Here is a 16,645-nt window from a genome sequence, read left to right as displayed (position 1 = left end):
GGCCTGTCCCAGCTCTTTTTCCCATTCCCTATATGGGTATGCTTTGTTAAATGAATCGTGATCATATATAAAATTGTAAATGGCTTTCAAGCCTTTACCTCTTCTCGATAGTATGGGAAATATAGCGTTGTTGCAAAAGGTCTCATGTTTATGTTGGTATCGGAGAAGGTGGCTAATTCTGAAATATGTATAGAATTCTGTAGTAGGTAAGTTAAACCTTTGGGAAAGTATCTCAAATGATATCATATGAGATCCTTCCACGAGCTGAGACAGATCCCTCACCCCCCCCAGTTTCCAATGCTTTATATGTAAGTTTGGAATAGCTAAGGGTAATAGTTCTATTGGAGAATTGGCTTCGGACAAGGGACTGCTAGATTGAGAATACTCATGAAACTTCGACCAGCTATATATTGAGGCCCGTGTCAGTGGAGAAACGCCAGGAGGGGTAGGTATCCCCCAACATGAAGCCAACATCAACAGCTTCAGCGATACTGGATGTGCTCCACACGATTCAATATGTACCCAATGTTTACTATCATCCTCTATCCACCATGATGACAGCTGTGACACCTGCGAAGCCAAATAATAGTGATAAACATCAGGTACTCCCAATCCACCTGTTCTCCTACTTTTAGCTAATAATCTATAGGAAATTCTAGGATGTTTATCGGCCCATATGAAATGAGAGATGATCTTTTGCATTGAAGTGAAAAAGGACATGGGAATCTGAATTGGAAGGGTTCGATAGAGGTATAACAATTTTGGGAGTAATAACATTTTAAAGGCCGCAATCCTTCCAATCCAAGAAACCTCTGATTTAGTCATTCTCTGTGCTTCTACTTGTATATGTGTCAGTAATGGTTCATAGTTGTGTTTAAAAAGCTTTTTGTGTGTACTTGTCAAAACTATTCCTAAGTACTTAATGCCGTCTACTCGCCAATCAAAAGGAAATTTGGTCTTCAAAAAGTATAAAGATTGCTCTGAAATGTTGAGAGGGAGAACCTGCGATTTCTGAGTATTCAGTTTATAGTATGATATGTTCCCAAATAATTTGATAACCTCCATAACCTTAGCAAGAGACGTCTCCGGGTCAGATAACGTCAGAATTATGTCATCCGCATATAGTGAAACTGTATGTGTGCGATCTCCAATCCTGATGCCACTTATCTCAACATCTTCTCTTAAGGCTTGAGCTAGAGGTTCTATTGATAAAACAAAGATCAGTGGCGATAATGGACACCCCTGTCTAGTCCCATTAGTGATGAGGAATTCCTCAGAAAGTGTGCCATTTGTGAATATTTTAGCAGATGGAGCGGAGTATAAGGCTAAAATTGCATCCAAAATACTGCCTTCAAAACCCATATACCTAAGAACCGAAAATGCATACGACCAGCTAATCCGGTCAAACGCCTTTTCGGCATCCAATGATAACAGTACTGCTGGTGTACCTCGGGATTCTAAGGTATGTATTATGTTCAGCACTCTCCTAGTGTTATCAAACGCCTGTCGGCCCTTGACGAATCCTACTTGATCATCTTTTACCAAATCAGGCAAAATAGGAGCCAGTCGGTTCGCCAGCACTTTTGCGTATATCTTTAAATCAGAGTTGAGCAATGAGATAGGTCTAAAGTTTTGTGGTATGTCGGGGATTTTTTCTGGTTTGGGCAATGTTACTATTAAGGCTGATTGATTTTCTTTCGGGAATGTTCCGGTGGCTATGGCTTTTTCAAAGACTGCATGTAAGTGAGGAATTAGAATACCAGCAAACTGTTTATAATAGTCATTTGACAATCCATCTGGGCCTGGGGATTTACCCAAAGGTAAAGATGTTATTACTTTAGATATTTCTGTCTGTGTAATAGGTAAATTCAGATTATCTACGACTTCCTGTGTGAGTTTCGGGAGCGACAAGGTTTTTAAGAATTTATTAATATCTTGTTCCGATACTGGATGAGAAAAGGGGTCTGCGTGTAGATTGTATAATGAGCTATAATACTCTTTAAATCTATTGGCTATATCCTCTGGGTTATATAATTTTCCAGTATCCGTCCCGTTTCTCAGAAAGGGAATTCGAGACTTCGTATGTTGCACCTTAAGACGGGAGGCCAAGAGTCTAGTTGCTTTATCATTTTGGGAATAATATTTAGCTTTTACAGTCTTTAGGTGTTTCTGATATGTATGTAGAAGACAGCTACGAAGTTGTTGTCTCAACTCGTTAAGTCGTTTTGTATGAGTCATAGATTTCTGAGCTTTATTTAAGAGTTCCAACCGCTTGATCTCATCCAGTATAGATGTAATACGAATATTTCTATCTTTTTTATCTCGATGACCTAATTTGATAAATGTACCTCTAATGAAAGCTTTGTGAGCATTCCAAAGAGTATTAGGGTCCGAAACTGAGTTAACATTAGATTGGAAGTATTCATTTAAGTCCTCCTCAAACTGTTTTTTATACTTGGAATGTGACATAATATAAGTATTGTTCCGCCATAGATATGAACGCTTCATACCATGTCTCTCTTCCAGGGATAAAGTAATTGCTGCATGGTCAGACCAGGTAATAGTTTCAATAGTGGAGTCTTGGGATATCAGTAGGCCCTCTCTATCGACAAGGAACATGTCAATTCTTGAGTATGTGCCATGAGCTGCCGAAAAAAAGGAGTAATCCCTCTCTGTGCTATGTTGTGTTCTCCAAACATCATACAACTCCCTCTGCCACAGTACTTTGCTCAGAGTCCGACCATTTCCTCTGGCAGAGGAGGTTGCATCCACATCGGGGTCGACAATCATGTTAAAGTCTCCGCACATTATAAGTTTCCCCTGTTGTAATTTCGCTACAATCCTTGTTATCTTGTGAAAAAAGCGAATCTGTCCCTTGTTTGGCGAATATACCGACACTATAGTGTAGATCACATTGTTAATTGAACAGACTAGTATGATAAATCGTCCTTTCGGATCTATTTTTTCCATCATAGGTTTAAAAGCAAGAGAATTTTTGAACGCTATCATGACTCCTCTGGATTTAGTGGAATAGTGGGCTTGGTATAGAAATGGGAAGTTTGGATGTTTCAATCGGAATGCGTCTTTCAACATTATATGCGTTTCTTGTGCACATACAACATCGCAAGATAGATTTTTAGCTTCCGTCCACAAGAACGACCGTTTTTGTGGGCTATTCAGGCCTTTGACATTTAAAGACATAAATTTTAGTACCATCTTACTACATTATACAATAAGCGGTGATGTTCTTCTTTTTTCCTTTTTAGTATTACCCTCCCTATATCAGAATAGTAGATTCGCCACCATAATGCATCAATTCGACCCTTATATAAGTTCGACCCACATAGTATACCTTGAGTACAAAAACATAAACAAAACATCTTACATATAACATAGGCAAATAACACGGCCATTTTTACTCCGAAGAGTATCTGTACAACAGAAGATAGCATTCCAGCTATCTACAAAAGTGAGGGCAAGTAAACCGTAGTTCCTGTTTGCCAACTCTGGATGATCGGAGAGTCAGAACTCCCATGTAATATGTCATAAACCTCAAAGTTTGTCTCTTCTCCGGGATCCCACCACCTGCCACTCATTCGAAATATGCTGAGGTACTTGCTGTTTCGTTTGGCTAGACGTGGGGGGACTCAGATCCCACTGCTTCAACAAGTTGAGTCCATCTTCCACATTCTTGATCGCGTAGAAGGCATTATTTCGGGTGATAAGCAAACGAACCGGAAATCCCCATTTATATAAAATCTTGTTTTCTCTTAAGATGGTAGTTATGGGGATAAGTTGACGTCTTGCTTGGAGTGTCATTGCTGAGAGATCTGTATAGAGCAACAATTGCTGATATGGTTCCGGTAGTTGGCCTGTTTTACGCGTCTTTTCCATTAAATTTTCTTTCACCGTGTAGAAATGTATGCGTGCCAGCACATCTCTCGGCACAGTATCCGCTAGATGTTTGGGGCGGGGAACCCTATGAGCTCTATCAATAGACATATCCGCCTCTGTACATTTTGGTAACATAACTTTTATAAATGACTGTATATATGGTATCAGATCTGGAGGGGTTATGTTTTCAGGTATGCCCCTGAATTTTATATTATTCCTTCTTGACCTGTCTTCCATATCTGCTACTTTAGTACGTAAAAATTGCATTTCCGATTCCATCTCATAATGTGCGTCTATCAAGTCATTATGTGAGCGAGCAAAGTCCCCCATTTTGGATTCAACTTTGTGGACTCTCTGATCCACTTCCTGAATAGCAATTTGAAGAGGGTTAATCAAATGCCCAATATCAGCCTGCAAAGATTGACGTAATGCTTTCAACATTTCTTTCATTATAGAATCAGTCACCATCTTATCTGAGGTATGCATATCTTCAAATAAGTCTGAGGGAGCTATAGATTCTCTATTTTGCATGTCATCAGCTCTTACCTCAGATGTATCTGTATGTTGTTGTTGGCTTTGTCTTGTCAGGATCTGTGAGGAAGGTGCGGTCTGCGCCATGATGGATTTTTCCTTTGTAAGACCCAGGTATGTCTGATCTTGAATATGCACATTCACGGCCTGTTCCAAGGGCTGAGAGTCTAACCTCAAGTCTTTCCCCGCTTGTAGAAGTGTTTGTGTCCGAGGGGATACAGATATGCTCCTTCGTTGTGGCAGTGTCAGTGAAATACGTTCCACTGATCTCTGCAGCGGTTCTGAGGCAACGGAGTTAGCCGGCGAGTGTGCTTCGGCGCCATCTTGATTTTGCTCCGCCGTGTGTGAGAGATAGAAATCTATAAGTTTCTCCGGTCTTTGGAGAGGCCTTTTTTTTCTCGGCATGTTGCTGCAGGTATCTGGCAGGTTTCTGGCAGGTTAAAGTCTCTTTTTGAGGTCTATTACTGAATGTTCGTCGCTATATGGTTTAACAAGGAGCGGGAGCTAGGTACTCACACGTCCATCCAGTTCAGCAGCCAGGCCACGCCCCCTCATAGCATAACATTTAAAGAAATTAGTTGTTCTGTTGTGTTGGTATATAAAATGTTTGGCTGCATTGGACACATTGACAATATTCGGGTTACGGATATAACTTAAGTGTTCAAGTATTCTGGTTTTGAATTTTCTGCCAGTGCAGCCGACATATTTTAATTTGCATTCTGAGCACTCAATAATGTAAATGACTGCATTAGAGTTGCAGTTAATGTAATTTTTTACAGAAAATGTGAGTGTATCATCTGAATTGGAAAAGCTTTTACTAGGATAGGTGTAAGAGCAGGTTTTGCATGGGTGTTGCCCACATTTGAAAAAGCCTTTGTTTTCCAACCAAGTTGATTTGGTATCATTGGGTGAAAAAATTGAAGGAGATAGTGAGCTGCCGAGTGATGGAGCCTTTCTAGCAACAATTCTAACTCCACCTTGAAGAATAGAGCGTAGACTGTCGTCTTCGAATAGAACTGGTAGGTATTTGTAAATTATACTTTTGATTTCAGGAAATTGATTACTTTGTTGTAATATTAAGGTGGGTATCTGGTGATCATGTTCTTTATTTTTCTTCTTATTGATATTGGATTCATTAAGGAGGTCGTTTCTTGCTAGTTTAGATGTAACGTTAGTGGCCCTGTTGAGAGACCAATTGGGGTAGCCTCGTTTATGTAATCTAGAGCTTATTTGTTTCTGCTCGATGTTAAATTGTTTATTGGAACTACAATTTCTCCTTGCCCGATACATTTCTCCTATTGGAATGTTCATGATAGTTTTTTTTGCGTGATTACTTTCTGCATGTAAGATGGTATTTGCAGACGTGGGTTTTCGATGAGTATGTGATTCGATTATATCTCCTTCTGAGCCTTTTAATTCTAGGTCTAGGAAGACAATGTCAGATTTATTATGATTGTAAGTAAATCTGAGGTTGTGAGGGTTGTTATTTATATATTTCAAAAATTCTGGAATATTTTGAGCATTTCCTTTCCAAATAAACAGCAGATCATCAATATATCTTTTATACCATTCAATATGGTGTCCAAATGGGTTATTAGTTGAAAAGATAGTTATGGCCTGGTGGGAGGAACATACTAAGTTGGCAATTGAGGGGGAGAATTTGGCTCCCATAGAGACCCCCTTGAGTTGTAGATAAAATGTGTCGTTGAATAGAAAATAGTTATGAGTCATAAGAAAAGTTAATACTTCAAGGATGTACTTTTGAAAATTTCTCGTGTATGTACTGTGGGTAGCTAAATGATACTCTAGTGCAATATGTGCGGTTTGATGAGGAATTGAGGTGTATAACGATATTACGTCACATGTAAGCCATGAGTATTCATTTTTCCATACTTTGTGTTGAAAGGAACACAAAACATCTCGTGTATCTCTCAAAAATGCTGGGGTTTGTTGGGCTAGTGGCTGTAATAGTGTGTCCAACCATTCAGATAATCTCTCCAAGATGGAACCGATACCCGAGACAATTGGGCGCATGGGTGGGGGTTTAGTTTGTTTGTGAATTTTTGGTAGAGCATGGATTATTGGTGTGATTGGCTGTTCGATGTAGATATATTTAAGTTGTTTCTGGCTGATATGCCCGTTGTTAAGACCTTCATTGAGAAGTTGTTTCATTTTCTTTTGGATGGTCTCTGTGGGATTTTTTTCCAGCCTTTTGTAGGTTTGGTCATCCGATAAAAGATTTAATATAGATGTTTTGTAGTCAGACTTGTCCATGACAGCTACTCCTCCCCCTTTGTCGGCCATTTTGATTATAATATCTTTATTATTTTCAAGAGATTTTACTGCATCTTTGAGTCTTTTAGACAAGTTGGATTTGTACACAATCTGGTTGGTTTTGTTGGATAATGCTTGTAGTTCCTTTTCTAGCAAAGTTTGGAAAATGTCCATGGAGTCGGTCCTTGATTTAGTAGGATAATAGTGAATGTTTGTTGTAGAAAAGTTAGATAGTTGGTTAATGGTATTATTCTCCTGGTTGATGTTGTCTATTCGAAGGCTGTCCAGACACGAGATGGTTTGTAGTTCCTGGAAGGAAAATGTCAATGTGGATAGGTCTTTGTTTCTTTGCACAGATGTGGATGGATCTGTGGTGTCCATAGAGATGTGAGTGAGAGTCACTGTGGGGTCCTGGTTTGGACTCATGTTGATTTGATCAGTGATTGAAGAGGGCACTAGGGAGGTGGAGTTCTCCTGTGAAGCTCTATCGTTGCTAGATGTAGAGTCTGGCACTGTCTTGGTGTTTATAGTTTGAGAATCAGATATAAGAAAATGACGTTTAACAGTGAGATTTCTTATGAATTTATTAATATCAAGGATCGTATGGAAAATGTCGAAGTTGTTGGTTGGTGCAAAGTTTAAACCCAATGATAAAACTTCATTTTGTGCAGGCGTCAGTACCGTAGATGATAAATTGACTACGTTCGAGTTTGTGGTTGATATTTCCGTGATCGGAGGTGACGGCTCTGGTTTAGTTCCAGCCTTCCTATGTTTCCTGCCGCCCCTCCTTCTTCGTTTTTTGATAACGTGTACTGGTTTTCATTGGATCTCTGTGGGTACTTTGAACGAGTTCCATAATTTTCATCTTCAGAGAATCCCTCTGTTGATTCCGGCTCAGTGGAACTAAAACTCACTCTATTTGATGAAACCCTGTATCTGTTTTGCCGTTGGTAATTTTGGTTTTTTAGGATGGGTTTGGGTCTTGTACGGTTTGGATCCCTTCTGTTCCAATTGTACACTTGATTATTCTTATAGTCTCTTGTATCTCTTAAGAATTTGTTTTTTTTGGATTCTGCTAAGGACCGATCAGGGAACTAAACCAGAGCCGTCACCTCCGATCACAGAAATATCAACCACAAACTCGAACGTAGTCAATTTATCATCTACGGTACTGACGCCTGCACAAAATGAAGTTTTATCATTGGGTTTAAACTTTGCACCAACCAACAACTTCGACATTTTCCATACGATCCTTGATATTAATAAATTCATAAGAAATCTCACTGTTAAACGTCATTTTCTTATATCTGATTCTCAAACTATAAACACCAAGACAGTGCCAGACTCTACATCTAGCAACGATAGAGCTTCACAGGAGAACTCCACCTCCCTAGTGCCCTCTTCAATCACTGATCAAATCAACATGAGTCCAAACCAGGACCCCACAGTGACTCTCACTCACATCTCTATGGACACCACAGATCCATCCACATCTGTGCAAAGCAACAAAGACCTATCCACATTGACATTTTCCTTCCAGGAACTACAAACCATCTCGTGTCTGGACAGCCTTCGAATAGACAACATCAACCAGGAGAATAATACCATTAACCAACTATCTAACTTTTCTACAACAAACATTCACTATTATCCTACTAAATCAAGGACCGACTCCATGGACATTTTCCAAACTTTGCTAGAAAAGGAACTACAAGCATTATCCAACAAAACCAACCAGATTGTGTACAAATCCAACTTGTCTAAAAGACTCAAAAATGCAGTAAAATCTCTTGAAAATAATAAAGATATTATGATCAAAATGGCCGACAAAGGGGGAGGAGTAGCTGTCATGGACAAGTCTGACTACAAAACATCTATATTAAATCTTTTATCGGATGACCAAACCTACAAAAGGCTGGAAAAAAATCCCACAGAGACCATCCAAAAGAAAATGAAACAACTTCTCAATGAAGGTCTTAACAACGGGCATATCAGCCAGAAACAACTTAAATATATCTACATCGAACAGCCAATCACACCAATAATCCATGCTCTACCAAAAATTCACAAACAAACTAAACCCCCACCCATGCGCCCAATTGTCTCGGGTATCGGTTCCATCTTGGAGAGATTATCTAAATGGTTGGACACACTATTACAGCCACTAGCCCAACAAACCCCAGCATTTTTGAGAGATACACGAGATGTTTTGTGTTCCTTTCAACACAAAGTATGGAAAAATGAATACTCATGGCTTACATGTGACGTAATATCGTTATACACCTCAATTCCTCATCAAACCGCACATATTGCACTAGAGTATCATTTAGCTACCCACAGTACATACACGAGAAATTTTCAAAAGTACATCCTTGAAGTATTAACTTTTCTTATGACTCATAACTATTTTCTATTCAACGACACATTTTATCTACAACTCAAGGGGGTCTCTATGGGAGCCAAATTCTCCCCCTCAATTGCCAACTTAGTTATGGCCTGGTGGGAGGAACATACTATCTTTTCAACTAATAACCCATTTGGACACCATATTGAATGGTATAAAAGATATATTGATGATCTGCTGTTTATTTGGAAAGGAAATGCTCAAAATATTCCAGAATTTTTGAAATATATAAATAACAACCCTCACAACCTCAGATTTACTTACAATCATAATAAATCTGACATTGTCTTCCTAGACCTAGAATTAAAAGGCTCAGAAGGAGATATAATCGAATCACATACTCATCGAAAACCCACGTCTGCAAATACCATCTTACATGCAGAAAGTAATCACGCAAAAAAAACTATCATGAACATTCCAATAGGAGAAATGTATCGGGCAAGGAGAAATTGTAGTTCCAATAAACAATTTAACATCGAGCAGAAACAAATAAGCTCTAGATTACATAAACGAGGCTACCCCAATTGGTCTCTCAACAGGGCCACTAACGTTACATCTAAACTAGCAAGAAACGACCTCCTTAATGAATCCAATATCAATAAGAAGAAAAATAAAGAACATGATCACCAGATACCCACCTTAATATTACAACAAAGTAATCAATTTCCTGAAATCAAAAGTATAATTTACAAATACCTACCAGTTCTATTCGAAGACGACAGTCTACGCTCTATTCTTCAAGGTGGAGTTAGAATTGTTGCTAGAAAGGCTCCATCACTCGGCAGCTCACTATCTCCTTCAATTTTTTCACCCAATGATACCAAATCAACTTGGTTGGAAAACAAAGGCTTTTTCAAATGTGGGCAACACCCATGCAAAACCTGCTCTTACACCTATCCTAGTAAAAGCTTTTCCAATTCAGATGATACACTCACATTTTCTGTAAAAAATTACATTAACTGCAACTCTAATGCAGTCATTTACATTATTGAGTGCTCAGAATGCAAATTAAAATATGTCGGCTGCACTGGCAGAAAATTCAAAACCAGAATACTTGAACACTTAAGTTATATCCGTAACCCGAATATTGTCAATGTGTCCAATGCAGCCAAACATTTTATATACCAACACAACAGAACAACTAATTTCTTTAAATGTTATGCTATTGAAAAAGTCCATTTACCAAAAAGAGGAGGGGACCTACAATACAAAATCTATCAACGTGAGGCTCACTGGATTTTTAAATTGAACACACGTTCTCCCAATGGCCTCAATATTAGACATGACTTAAATCTTCATTACTAAAAAGCCAGTCACAGCCCTGGGATCAAATCTGTAACAACTATGGCAGGATCCATATCATCTAAATTATATATTCATTCACATGAACTTTAAATCATTACTACATCTTGCGTTGAGACAACAGAGCCATAATTTGGATACATGTCTTTTTTCCAATATCAACAAAATTTATACATTCCCAATGGGATATTAATAACTTACTGGCACGTATAAAATAGTTCTATTCAACTACTATTTGTAATCCGACAAATCCAATGTAATATTTGTCCATTTACGGATAATGTATTTCTGTCAAAGTTCACATCCTTTTAAACATGTGGCGTGTATGTTATGTGCTTATTACACATCACATCGTTTTAAAGTCACTATGTCAAAACACTCAAAGTTTTATTTAAATTTTGTCACTCAAGTTGTTCGTTCGTTTTTTCACTCTCTGTCTTATTTTCACATATATGTTCCGCTTTTACTTCATCATAAGAATTCCATACCTATAGCTGACTGTTCTAATCAAGCATGTACACATATACATTAATCCTCATTTGCTTTAGACAAATCCATGAATCAACACGCTTGACCAAAAATCTATTTTTTATTTTTTTAAATTTATTTTGCCATCAAATTTCCCTCAACACACAAGTACAAAAATTAAGTAGAGGTCTGTTGGAATAAACAGATCGCCCGTAGTTGGCATCTACATAATAACATTACCAATCAAGTTCTAAATTCAACAAAATTTATAGTATCTACTCAGTCAATATACATTTATACTTTTATATATATACATTCTCTACTCACGATCGGACTGCACGGGGTTCCTCTTGACTCTTCGCCGCTGGCGATGCAGCTTCCGGTAATGCGGTCCAGCGTTGCTATGCCCTGTGGAACGCAAGCAAGGTTACAACTGACCCTCTAACCCGGACATCGTTCAGAATGACAGTTCCAGCAAATACGATCATGACAGCTATACATAGAACTAAGTCTGAATGAATACACCACTCTTAAATAGTTGACCTTTTCTGAATATCCGAACTTCTTCCCATTTAAACTTTATAGTTAATGCATCAACATCTAATAACAGGGTCACTTACCGATAGTGCTACGGACCAAACATACGGGAATATAATTAGGGCTAACGACAAACACATGTAAACGGAAGTATATATGGCAGTCTCCTTACTTCAGTCAGTCAGCTTCAGCCATGATTAAGGACGCTCGCAGCGTCTGAAACGCGTAGGCTTTCAACCATCATCACAATTTTTCCTTACACTAACAGGATGTCACGCTGTGTACCCAGATCCTGATTTTTAACCAGCCAAATTATTGGCCCATTAAACTTGGAAATTCCTTTCCATTTTATCTCATGCTTCGTGCTGGATCCAACCCTGCTTCTCCTAGTTCTGTCTACTCAACGTGTGCCGACACGAGGACCCGTGCATGATTTCCTAAAATCATATATACTACAAAGGTAAGCTGGAGGTGTCTTTCTTTTTCTATTCGTTATGACCAAAGATAACTTGTGGAACAGGGGACCTCAGTGTGCCCCTATAGCTTGCCCTGTAAGCCCTAACAGGTAAACAGAGCCACCTCCCTGAAAGGGGCGACCCTGTTTGGGAACCGGTCAATGTAGCATCCTTAGAATATTCCCTACATTAACTTATTTCCCCGAAAATATGGACAGTTAATGTACTGAAAGATGGCAGACTCAAAGTAGTTTAATAAATCAAAAAGTACAAAAAGGGCCAATATAGCCAGATTCATGATAGTGCCACCTAAAGACCTGTCCCCTTTCCTGACATGTCTATTTTAGTAAATCGTTTTATTTCCCATGAACTTATTTTTTTTTAGAACTCTGCGGTGTTGTGTACAATTGGGTGTTAAAGTGGTATTTCGTGGTATATTCGTAGGGTAAGGGTAAGGGGTAAGGGGTAACTTGCTGATCGTTGGGTGTCCTAAACCCCTTGTTTGAACTGAGCGGCAGGTCGCTCATGCACACTGCCGCTCCATTAATTCTCTATGGCAGCACCAGAAAAAGCCGAACAATGCTATCTCCGGCACTCCCATAGTGAATCAATGGAGTGGCAGTGTGAATGAGTTACCAGCTCGGGTCCTAGTTGACATAAACGATGGGGGTCCGAGCTGTCGGACACCCACCGATCAGAAAGTTACCCTATGGATAGGGGGTAACTAGTTGTAACCGGAATACCCCTTTAATATTTCCTTTGTGAAAGAGGTGTGTCCCTACACAGTTTGAGACTGTGAGCACCCATTGGACAGTGTCATTCTGTGTAGGGACATGCCCCCAACTAGTAACACCCAGTTATCAATTTATTCATAAAATTCCAGGAGGAATAACCGAGGAACGATAAGCAGTAAGAGGATAAGCAATATAACTCTTTCCTGGCATGGGACTTTGCTTCTTGGTTCTAGTGCAGCATAGCATCATAAGAAAGGTCACCAACCGTTGGGTGTTTCGACCACCCTCACTCTGCCTACTCATCTTATTCTATTTACCTACCAATAGTAAAAAATAAGGACCATATTATTGGTGGTAGTGTATGCCACCACCAGGTGGTGGCATACATGGTAGCATACACCACGGCTGTCCATACATTTACCATCCTAGGGATAATGAGATGACTTGACAATCAGGATTGGGGATCTGAGAAACCTCTGATCTTCAATCGTGTTGTACACCACATGGAAGAGTGGTCCTCTTTGTCTGCATATTTTTCTTAATTTCCCCTTCCACTGGTCTCTAAAGGAAAACTCCAGCAATCAGATGAAATTATTTCCACCCCCCTTACCTAGCCCATTTTATAACACTGTTCTTTTATTTCCCCCCATCCTGCCATCTTGATTGTAATTCCCATTTGCAGGCAGTACAGTAGCTCTGATAATTACATGCCCCATGAAGACTTGCCCAGGCATCACCTAGGAAGGTGTGGTCAGATTACTTCTATTAGAGATTAATTTGCTGAAGAGCCACAGTGGCAGTTCTAAGCAACAGCAAAAGGCACAGGAGAGGCTGCAGACTGTGCCCTATGCAGCAGCATGTATGCCACAGGCAGCGGTCCTGCAGTGCAACGGCAGTATTGCTGAGAAGACTTCAGGGATAGTAAGAAGTGACTATATTGTCAGCTGCTAGTAAAGGAAGTAGACTGTTTCTGCTCAGAGCCCGTCCTATTGCAGCGCCGATTAGCAGCAGCACCAAGGGAGACACAGGGAAGAAAAAAATTATGTAAATGTTATTTTGGTATGCAAATTACTTTAACAAAGCTATAAACTGCATTTCATGACTTTTGGTATGAAAATGATTCATGGGAATACCCCTTTATTGTTCCAGATTCTAATCTTATTCGATGAATTATAAATTAAGTCAAAATAACTCCCCGCCACATGCAGATAATGTCAGACAGCTGCAGTCCTATTAATTATAGAGGCAACAATTAATTGGAAACATGTTTATCTATTAGACGGGCAAAGAAAAGTTTCTGAAGTAACAATTAAAAATACACATTAGTTAATTTCAGAACGGTAACGATGATGATGATGATGATGATGAGTCATTTTATTCTCCCTCTTCAAACCCCAAACCGGGCATAATAATGAAAACTTTAAAGAGACGGCATCTTCACTCACAACGTAACTCTGAAGAAGGGAGATCAAAAGCTGAATCCTGTCATCTTGACAAAAGGTCCCTGGGGACATCTCCAAGCATAATACATCTATTATAAATGAAGGGAATTTTTCCCTCTCTTTATATATCATAAGTGAGGAGAATTTCCAATTAATGTCTTTATTATTCACATGAGTCTAGAGCGCTCGGTTTATCGCAGCTTCCAATTTTCTCTCCTAAATGCCTGGAAATATATAAATGTGACCTAATAGCTGCATATAAGGCACCGGTACTTCTGAAGCTGTTATAACTGCAGGTCAGATTTTACAATTAACCTAGTTATGCTACTATGGATGATACCCGGCAAGACTTGGCAATATATCTGGCTATGTAAGCATGAATGGTAGCAAAATAGTTTATGCCAGGAATATACACACTGACTAAAGATCCTAGCATAGGAATTGATAGGTAGAAGGGCTTTAGTTCAGTAGGAATATGGTAGGAAAGGGTTAAAGGAGTTATACAGGCATAAAAAACATAACAATTTTTTTTCAAATACAGTGCCAAACCTGTCCATGTGTGGTATTGTAATTCAGCCCCATTCACTTCAATGAAGCTGAGCTGCAATACCAGACAGAGCCCATAGACATGTGAGGCACTGTTACTGAAAGAAAGCATGAATTTATTTCCAATACTGGGTTAATTATTTATATTTTTTGGATATATTGTACGTACTTCAGTATCATTTCTACCCTGCACATTTAACGGACATTGACCATACACAAAAGATATGTATCGGCTGAATGAGTGTTAGTCGACAGCTATCCCCCAACCTCTGTATCAGCTTGATCTAGCATGCATGTTTATCATACTGACCGACAATTGAATCCCAAATTGAACGACAGTTCAAGCCCCTCCCATGTTCCGCCCGGGAACGCCTTGAAAATGCCCCTTTTAATATAAATTTGCATAAACGCCACTCCCTTTAAGGCTATATTTGTGGGATTTTCTTGTAGAAATCAAGACTTTTGGCAAGTATGATTTGCTCAATAGGGGGTAAGGAGACAAGAACACATTTATCTCCCGGCAATCATGCCGGTGTTAGTTTCTCATCCAGAGTAGTCAGGATGTCCCCATACGCATTGATATCTGACCACATTAATCTGTCATGTCCATGGCTGCGGGCCGTCGGGTTTACTCACTACCTGACGGCCGCAGCCATGGGTCTTCGAGTGCTGGTCCCAGTCTCCTCCTAAGGAGACGCCAGCGCTCACTTCCACTCACCTCGGCCGGGTCCTGTAGGGTGCACGCGCATGCTCATGCCTTCTCTTAATGGGACAGCGAGCACACCGGACTTTAATATGAAATCAGCCCATGAGTGCCCCGGACTATAAGAAGGGCCCAGCCCCTTGCTTCCATGCCTGAGCGTTGTTTGTCGTATCCTAGTTTGTCTAAGAAAATGGTCTCCTAGTGTTTACCAGCTCCCAGTGTTCCCTGTTCCTGTATCCTGTATCCCGTGCTATCCTGGTCAAGTGCCGTGCTGAGCTCTAGTCATGCTGTGCTGTATTCCACACCTGTCCTACTACTCCACGCCTGACGTCTACCTGCTGCCAAGTCCCAGCCCAGCCTGTCTTACTACTGTCCGAGCTGCCACAGGTACCCTATACTAACTATAGACTGAGACCTGTGCCCTGTTGGCCAGCTGCTATACCGCCAAGGCGGTACTGCCCAGTGGGTCCACGAACCCTACGTGACATAATCTGACACGTATGGCCAATTTAAGACCTCATTAACAAAATATGTAAATTCCTTTCTTGTCACCAAATCTAAGACTTTCTTCCCTTGGATCCTCATTCTCAAGCTTATTATTTATTTCCCGTTGCTTATATATCACCAACATATTTTATTGTCAAAATCCACATCAATTCCTGTCCCTAAAAGGGCACAATTTCATAGTATATTTTTGGAGTGTGGGAGGAAACTTATAATCCCAGGGAGAACATACTGTACAAACTCCATGTAGATGTTATACTTGGACCATACTGTCCCAACTACCAACTGAGCCCGTCTGCTGCTTCAAACTCTATACTCTCATAGAATTAGAGACACAGCACTTTCTTGGTGTCATGCCCATGGCAGCGGGCCGTCAGGCTCACTCATCTCCTGACGGCCGCTGCCATGGATCTGCAAGCGCTGGCCCCAGCCTCCTCCTCAGGAGACGCCAGCACTCACTTCCGCTTACCTCGGCTGGGTTCCGTAGGGTGCGCGCGCATGCTAGTGCTCGCTCTTAAAGGGCCAGCGAGTGCACCCGAGTTAAAGTCAAAATTAGCCCATGAGCACCCTGGACTATAAGAGGGGCCCAGACCCTTCCTGCCTTGCTTGAGCGTTGTTGTCTTACCTTAAGTTTGTCTAAGTAAATGGTCTCCAAGTGTTTCCCAGTGTTTCCCGTTCCTGCTACCTGTAACCTGTATCCCGTGCTATCCTGGTCAAGTACCGTGTTGAGCTGAAGTCGTGCTGTGTTTCACGCCTGACGCCTGCCTGCTGCCTGCTGCCTAGTCCCAGCCGAGCCTGTCTTGCTACTGTCTGAGCTAGCACAGGTACACTATACGAACTATAGACTGTGA

Source organism: Rhinoderma darwinii, chromosome 5 (assembly GCF_050947455.1).
Source record: "Rhinoderma darwinii isolate aRhiDar2 chromosome 5, aRhiDar2.hap1, whole genome shotgun sequence".
Classification (NCBI taxonomy): Eukaryota; Metazoa; Chordata; class Amphibia; order Anura; family Rhinodermatidae; genus Rhinoderma; species Rhinoderma darwinii.
This window is presented reverse-complemented; position numbering follows the sequence as displayed.